Genomic DNA, 8568 nt, shown 5'->3' with positions numbered 1-8568 from the left:
ACGGGGCTTCAGGTTCACCTCAAAAGGTGGTACAGCTGGACAAGCAACCTGCGACAACAGGTCTATATGTCTGCACCTTGTAATTGGCAGGTTTAAATGGTGAGCAAGGTGGAGCAGGTTTTCATCATAAGAAATGTGGGCAGCTTTGCCAACCAGGTCCTCTTCAGTCATCACTTTAGAATAGTCAGGTGGAGGTTCCGACTCACTCTCAGCCGGGGTTGCAATATCAAAATCAAAAACCGTTTCTTCTAAAGTAAGTTCCAAAAGGCCTTGAGTTTTGTCACTGACCACTCTGTAACAAAATAGCAACATGCATATTAGTAAGATTCATCTTCCTAAGTCATTACTGTGTCCAGGTGGAAAATTGGTCATTACTTCTCCAAATAATTACGGAGGAACATACCTTAGATGAATAGAAGGAACAAAGTCCTCATCTGATCCGTCCCCGTCTTCCAAATCCAACTGACCCGAGTCCGCCAAACCATCATCGATGTCAATACTGTAAATAAAACCAAACAAAAGTTTAGGTTGGAATAATGTCAGTATTGAAAATGAGAAACACATTCAAGACTTAGACTGCAGCACTTAGACACAGAATACATACAACACTTACGTTGTGTTACGGAAATCATTGCCAGCCTCTTCTTCATCGGGTGAGTCACTTGGCTCTATTTCGTCCGCAGTAAGGGTCAGGGAGTGCATGCTGCAATCATAATAAGGATGGATATACATTTATGAACGACCCAGTAGGCCTACAGTAAGGGTGGGGGTGATACTCTAGCATTTGAGGTGCATAGGCAAAACAAATTGAAACACTCACCTAGATTCCAGAACACTTGTCACTATCTCTTCAGAAAGAGGCTGGACACCATGCTCATAAGGACTCACTTGTAAAAAACACATAAAAAACAAAATTAGAAAAAAGACAGAAGATTTATGTTTTGCACCTCCAGCACATTACTGTGTCCAGTACTTATCAAATACTGTGAGAAACGTACTTATCACGGTCTGACTCCTCACTTGTGCTGAACACCACTCGTTTATGAGGAGTAGATGCTGTCACTGGCTGTGGCTCGCGCTTGAAGCTGTGATGTAAACAACAAAGTCAAAATGTAGTGCTCGTCAATATCATCCAATGAGAACAAGTACAATACAATACGTTTTATATAGCACAATATCGCAACTAAGAAGTTCTCAAATCGCGTTATAAACACACACACACACACACACACACACACCAGCTCTGGAGGCAGCCGTAGGCAACAGGGGCATATTTTGTGCTAGTGCCGCAAGAGAAAATGCATAAGCACGCACACACTACACGCCCGGGAGTGATAGAAACACATGGGACTACACGTCCGGGAGCGATCTCAGTTGGGAGTGTCCATCTACCACCGGCACACACACTAGGAGTAGAACTAGTAATAACAGTCCTGTAGAGACCAGTCTGGAAGCGATCGTAATTTCACAACACTAATACCCACTACTTGGCGCAGGAAGACTGTGTTTGTACAATTGTAGTTCAAAAACAATTCGTATAGCAATACCCACTGAACGAAACACGAACAGACATCTAATACTAGTGCTATTAGCCAGCAGCTTCAGAGACAGAGAATTGGTGTTTTGTTTTGGTTATACTTCGGGAGGCAGGAACAATAAATGACAGGATGTTTACCTTCAGCAAACACTTTCAACTCCTGGAACCCGCATCCAACATTATTGTAATTGAAAATGACTAACATTAGTTCGACTTCTACACCGACATCACTGCTAACTTGCTGAACACTTAGCACTCCACAGATGAAAAAGTGGTTAGCTCAATGGCTGCTAACCAAACATAGTTGTGTACGTTTTGACTTGGAAAATGTAACGATCACCAAAAAGGTTCAATGACCCTGCATTTACTATGTCTATGATAAAAAGCTTTGGTTCTAAATATGGACAGTATGTGTACTTACGATTGCAATAAAAAGAGAGCCACTTCGGCATCCGTTTTCAATCCTTGGCTTGTTCAGAGCTCACGCCATTCGGTGAACGTCGGTCCGATATTCACCGATGTGGAATGCCTCGCCCGGTCTCTTGCTCTCTTCTTCTCCCTGGCCTCCTCCGACAGTGGTTTTTTCTCTGGTTCTGCCATCACGCTAACAATTATTTATTCCAACAAACTGTAGAAGCTAACAGCTCTCTGCTTAGCGACCATCTCTGTCGACACTAGCGAGGGGGTGTGTCCGTAAGGCTACCTGGCTAGAGCCCTTTACGACCTGCCGTAAAGCAGTAGCTCTCGGCTCCAGAACAAAACCATAGATCTAATACAAATCTATGAGCAAAACATGCTGCGCGGCGTCAACGGGGAAAGTTGCAAGTGCTGTTTCGGGCTGGAACCACCAGATGGGGTTGGAAATGTCACCGTTTTCATCAGAACGGGTCAGCCAACCAATGTAGTGATTGCCAAGCTATTTTATGACCATGAAAAAGTTGCACAGCTTCTCTTTAACAATAATCCATGCAGTTGCAGTACGCAGTGTTTGTAGGCCTATTAAATAGCGCAGACAATACGTATGATAAAGACGTTGCAATCCATACATAATTAGGCCTACATGCGCAATACAGAAGACAGACGTCATAAAGTATACGTATGTTGCTCTTACGCAATGTGTTAAATATCATACAGAACAGGCATTGCGTATATTTGCCTTACGCAATAAAGAAGAGGCAGCATGCGTGTCATATACACGTTATAATTAATGCGTACTGCAATTATATGCATTAAAATGTGTAGAAATGCAGACGATTTAACATACGCAATAAAGAACAGGCAGTATGCGTGTCATATACACGTTATAAATGATGCGTACTGTTTCCATATGCATTAAAATGCGTAGAAATGCAGACGTTGTTTCATGCCTTCAGGCCGCAATGCTTAGCCTTAAAAAATAACCGTAAAAAAATAACAGGCAAGGAACCAGGGACTACCATAGAGTTTCAAACACACCGGCACCACCACCACTGTCTGACTATGGATTCAATACAGTATACAGTAACCACGTGTCGTGTTTTAATGTATCCAACAGTCATAATGCTTCTTTTACGAAGGAATTGGCTAGAAACAGCCTTGTGCTCAATGCGTAGCCTCCTGTACGTTCAAACCAGCCAATGAGGAGGCTGCTTGCCTGTGCCCGAACAATGCCGAACTTCAGGGTTGTGTGCGCAGTGATTTCGGACCACTGCAAGGGGGTGCTGAAAATGCGTACTCTTAACTTACGCACATTTATGACGCATTTCCAATGAGGATATGCTGCGCACGCACACACACACACACACACACACACACACACACGCACGCACAGACGCATTCACGCTTGCACGCATTCATGCATGCACACACTCACACATGCACGCACACACACACACAAACACACACGCACACAGACACACACACACACACACACACACACACACACACACACGCACACACACACACCTACACACACACACACACACACACACACGCACACAGACACACACACACACACACACGCACACAGGCACACACACACACACACACACACACACACACACACACACACACACACATTTTCCGGGTCGGGTCACAGACTGGAGACAGACACGCAGCATATTTCAACAAGAACAAATGGTAGCACTTTACAATAACCTTCCGCTATAAACAGTTAATAAACAGTTAGCAAACAGTTAGCAAACAACTTTTAGTTAACTAAAGATTTACTATACATTTATAGGTGTATACTAAACACTTACAAAGTTTTAAAAATATATTTATTAGTCCTTCCGTAACACTTAATAGAACATAATAATAAGTTACTTAATATATTATTAAAACTACTTTTATGATTAATTAATTAGCATATCAACAGTAACTTAAGCATAACAAGTGACTTATAAACTGTTAACTAATTATTACTTAATATATTATAATTATTAGTTGTAGTTTACAATTTATAATTCAATATTAACTAAGTACTTATTATTTAATTATTAATACATTGTAATGAAATAATTTTTAAGTGTTAATATTAACTAAACTATTGTTAATTACTTATAAATCATTTAAAATATATTTATTAGTCCTTCCGTAACACTTAATAGAACATAATAATAAGTTACTTAATATATTATTAAAAATACTTTTATGATTAATTAATTAACATATCAACAGTAACTTAAGCATAAAAAGTGACTTATAAACTGTTAACTAATTATTACTTAATATATTATAATTATTAGTTGTAGTTTACAAATTATAAAGGAGGAGAGGAGAGGAGAGGAGGAGAACAGGGCAGGGGAAAAAAGAGGAGAGGAGAGGAGGGGATAGGAGAGGAGAGGAGAGGAGAGGAGAGGAGAGGAGAGGAGAGGAGAGGAGATGAGAGGTGAACAGGGAAGAGGAAAAAAGAGGAGAGGACAGGAGAAGAGAGGAGAGGGGGGGATAGGAGAGGAGAGGAGAGGAGAGGAGAGGAGAGGGGATGGGAGGAGAGGAGAGGATGGGAGAGGAGAGGAGGGGAGGGGAGAGGAGAGGAGGGGAGGGGAGAGGATAGGAGGGGAGAGGAGGGGAGAGGAGAGGAGAGGAGAGGAAGGGAGAGGAGAGGGTAGAGTAGAGGGAGGAGAGAAGACGAGAGTGGAGAGGAGAGGAGGTGGAGAGTAGGGGAGAGGAGATGGGAGGGGGGAGAGGAGAGGGGAGGGGAGGAGAGGGAAGGGGAGAGGAGAGGAGAGGAGAGGAGAGGAGAGGAGAGGAGAGGGGAGGGGAGGGGAAGAGAGGAGAGGGGAGAAGAGAGGAGAGGAGAGGAGAGAGGGGAGGGGAGAGGAGAGGAGAGAAGAGGAGAGGAGAGGAGAGGAGATGGGAGGGGAGAGACAGAAAGAGGGTGGACAGAGAGAAGACTGTGTGCGCAAGAGAAAGAGAACAACTCCTCTCTGCCATTCACTCCTCCTCACCCATCTCTCCTTTCTTCCTCCATTCTATTATCATGCTCTTCTTTCCCTCTCTATTTTCTCTTCTCCTCTTGTGTAAATAGGCCTATGAGGGCCTAGTTGGCAATGGGATGGCACCTACTGTTGTACTCTTGTGGTTCAAGGCTGGTGGCCAAATATTTTGTTTTAGCAGTGGTTTTAATGTTTATTACATTAATACACAAAAAAGTGGACCTTCCCAATTTTGAGTTTTCAGTCATAAACAATCTTACGTTTTATATTGGTAAATATAATTGCACCTTTAAGTTAAAGTTTCTATTGCACTGAACTGTCTTCTATTTGAAATAAATAAAATAAATCAGCTGATTAGGTTGATATCTTTCCTCTGTTTATTTATTGTATGCTGTTCTAGTTGTTTGATAGCCTATTTCATCTGCAACCCAGTCGACAAATGCCTATTGAAAATGTAAAATAAATAGTTTATAAAAAGCATACACAGTAAAATGGGATAATAAATAGAGGTAATTCTGGTGAAACAATGAATTAATGATGGGTTGTTATTGTTAAAAACATGACTTAGGCCTAAATGAATTTGAAATAGCAGAACCTTTACTGTGACAATTACGATTTGGGACTTTTATTTTGAAACCGGCTGTGGCTTCCCTTGGAGCCGTTCACTTCAGTCTGTCGTCTGCCGAGCCAGTCGAATTTTCTTTGGAGCTAGAAACAATCAAAAGAAAATAATTCGTTTTTTATGAAGTTTAAGTTTCCTTTTGGAGTACGGAGCGTCCAGCTCTGTGAATGATGTAAGTTTCGAAGACTAGAGGCTTCCTTTCATCGAGTATTTGTTTTGTTTCAATTCGCCTTATTCACCCGGAACTTTCTAAAGACGTTGAGGGGTACACTTCAGGGCTGTTTGGCGCCTCACTGCTGTGTGCCCAAATGTAGTCCTACGTCCTCAAAGAGAAACAAATCCTACCGTGGACAGACTTTCCACCGTTTCGCCAAAGAGCAGGCACTTCGGCGTGAATGAATTAATCACATCAAGAGGGATCCTGGTCCATATTTCAAGGTAAGATGCATAATTATGTCCAATCATACGCATTAGCTAGCACAAATAAGCTAGCTCGCCAAACTTGTCATGACCATTGACAGTAAATAGAATGGACGCCAAATCAACGCTATTTGCCATTCAACGCTTTGAAGCCAGATTTGGGAACATTCCAACTTACATTCCACCTTAGCAACGCCAAACGCAGGTGCTGATTGGACAACAACAAGACTTCTAACGGTCAATCAAACCATGTTCTGATGCTCATTGGTCAATTTAACTTTTAATATCTCTCTAAAATAAAACATCACCACAAAAAATCACCACCCTGGTAAGTTGGAGAGCAAGGGGACCTACTAGTTGAGCGAAAAATGATCCCCCTGGAGTGGCATTTAAGGGAGATACAGGGTTTTATGTCTCTCATAGGAATGAATGGGATTTGGCCATTTTTTGGTCTTTTTGGGTCCAACCTTGGCTCCAACTTGGCTTCAACAATGAAATAGAATTTTGGCCTCCATTCTATTTACTCTCAATGGTCATGACTCATGTAGCCTAATGAAGCCTAATTTAAAAAAATTTGAATGTGTAATTACACAACGCTACATTTATATGGTATTTCCAGATCGCTATTTCAAAATTATGCTTTCAATTTTGTGTTAAGCGATCCGATGGCTTACCAGATGTGTTACCAGAACCAGTAGCATACTTGCGCCAAAATGAAGTTGTTTTGCTAACGAACTAAAATACATGCTGGTATTTATGGTTACAGATCAACGCTGAGACCGAGGTTTGATCTGAGCACGTTGAGAAGCAATGCTTTGTTAAGGTCACCCGTGGTATGACAACGCTAATAAAGGATGCTGTGCCTGCCAACTTTGTTCGCCTGCCAAAGAGGAGAATCATCATTCGCATACCGTGGTTAGTTTGTTCAGTCATAATTCAACTGGCATGTGTTAACCAAGCCTCTTTACAAAAAAAAAAAAACTGATAATAGTTTGCCATGGAATACATTTTACTTTAGACAAAAAACTTAATGCATGTGCTGGAGATATATTTGTTTGCATTGATCATGTACTCCTGAGTCATGAGCCAATGATTTCAAACTGTGATGTCATTACATTGCATTACATTTCACTTAGCTGACACTTTCATTTTATTCAAAGCGACTTAGTTATTATATGTCAGGGTATTGTTTACAGTCCCTGGAGTAATGTGGGTTTAGGTGCCTTTTCAAGGGCACTTCAGCCATGGAGATGTAGGGAGGGGTCAGAGGGATTCGAACCTGCAACCCCCAGATTGAAAGACCAACTCTCTTATCACTAGGCCACGGCTGCCTCACCACTAGGCCACGGCTGCCCTGTGTATGTTATGACTCTCCTGTCCTTTGTGTTTCTTTTTCAGTATGGATTCCATGGAGTATTCCATCGAGTATTTCTTCTGTTTCAATCGTCTTGGTAAGGCAACTTGTCTATTTTTCCCCATACTGTTGTAACCTAAGTCTTATATTGTCTATCACTGCCAAATACTTCAGGTGAAACCTGCAATTTGTATTTTGTTTTGTTAATACTTAAGTTTGATGTTGGCTGGTTGAAATGAGTTCGGAGTAAGCAGACTGTATTTCACATGCTGTGATCACGCACCCATTGCGTGCAAGGTGTAATTCTCTAGGCCTATACATGGGTTCTAAATGTTGTTTATAACCTGACTGCGCGAACCTAGCTGTGCACAACTCCACCTCTGATTGTTGGAAACCGCTGACGGTCAAAAACTTATCTCACATGTTTGGCTGCCAGTGTCTTGCCCCTCCTCATAACATTGTGTTGAACACTGTACGGGCCCATGTATAATTGCAAGGTTACCTCAATTTCAGTACACTATGTATTCACCCTGTTTACTTGATAATGGTTATTTAACTGAATGGTATGCAATGTAGTAGGAACAAAGTGTTTGCAGGTTTGCAGTTTGCATAGCTTTTCTTTTGAGAAGATTGATTTTAAATGTTGCACAACTTTAAGTTTAAACTGATGATATTTGATAGGAATTCAACATTGTCCTGGGTGTGTAGCTTACGGCTGTAACTGCTATGATGCTTTTCTGTTATGCTGCTCTACAGCCTAGGCTACATGATGTGTCTGTCCCTATCAAATAAACCAAACTTAACTGATGACATATGTTCACATAGGTGAAGTTTTTGAGCTGGATCTGGATTCTGCTGAGGATTCGTCGACTACTAGATGGCGAGCCACCCACTCATTCGAATGTGATCCTGTTCTACATTGCGCATGGCATATTTTGTAGGATTGTGGCCTGCTCGTGTCACATCACTGACTATGACTGACTTCAACGCCTTGAACTGAACTGTTTGAAAGGAGCTATTTTTCTTTTTGAACAACTTAAAGGAACTCTCTACATCGTCTCTTTTGAGGATTTAAAGGACTATTTCCAATTTTTGAAGGACAATTCAATGTTTTTTTTTTTTTTTTTTAAATGTTCAAACCTTTTTGGGGGGCGGGGGCGGGGGGCGGGGGTAATTGTAAATATTTAAACTTTTCAATCTCTTACTTGTGATGTTTTTA

This window comes from Engraulis encrasicolus, unplaced genomic scaffold (assembly GCF_034702125.1).
Source record: "Engraulis encrasicolus isolate BLACKSEA-1 unplaced genomic scaffold, IST_EnEncr_1.0 scaffold_46_np1212, whole genome shotgun sequence".
NCBI lineage: Eukaryota > Metazoa > Chordata > Actinopteri > Clupeiformes > Engraulidae > Engraulis > Engraulis encrasicolus.
This window is presented reverse-complemented; position numbering follows the sequence as displayed.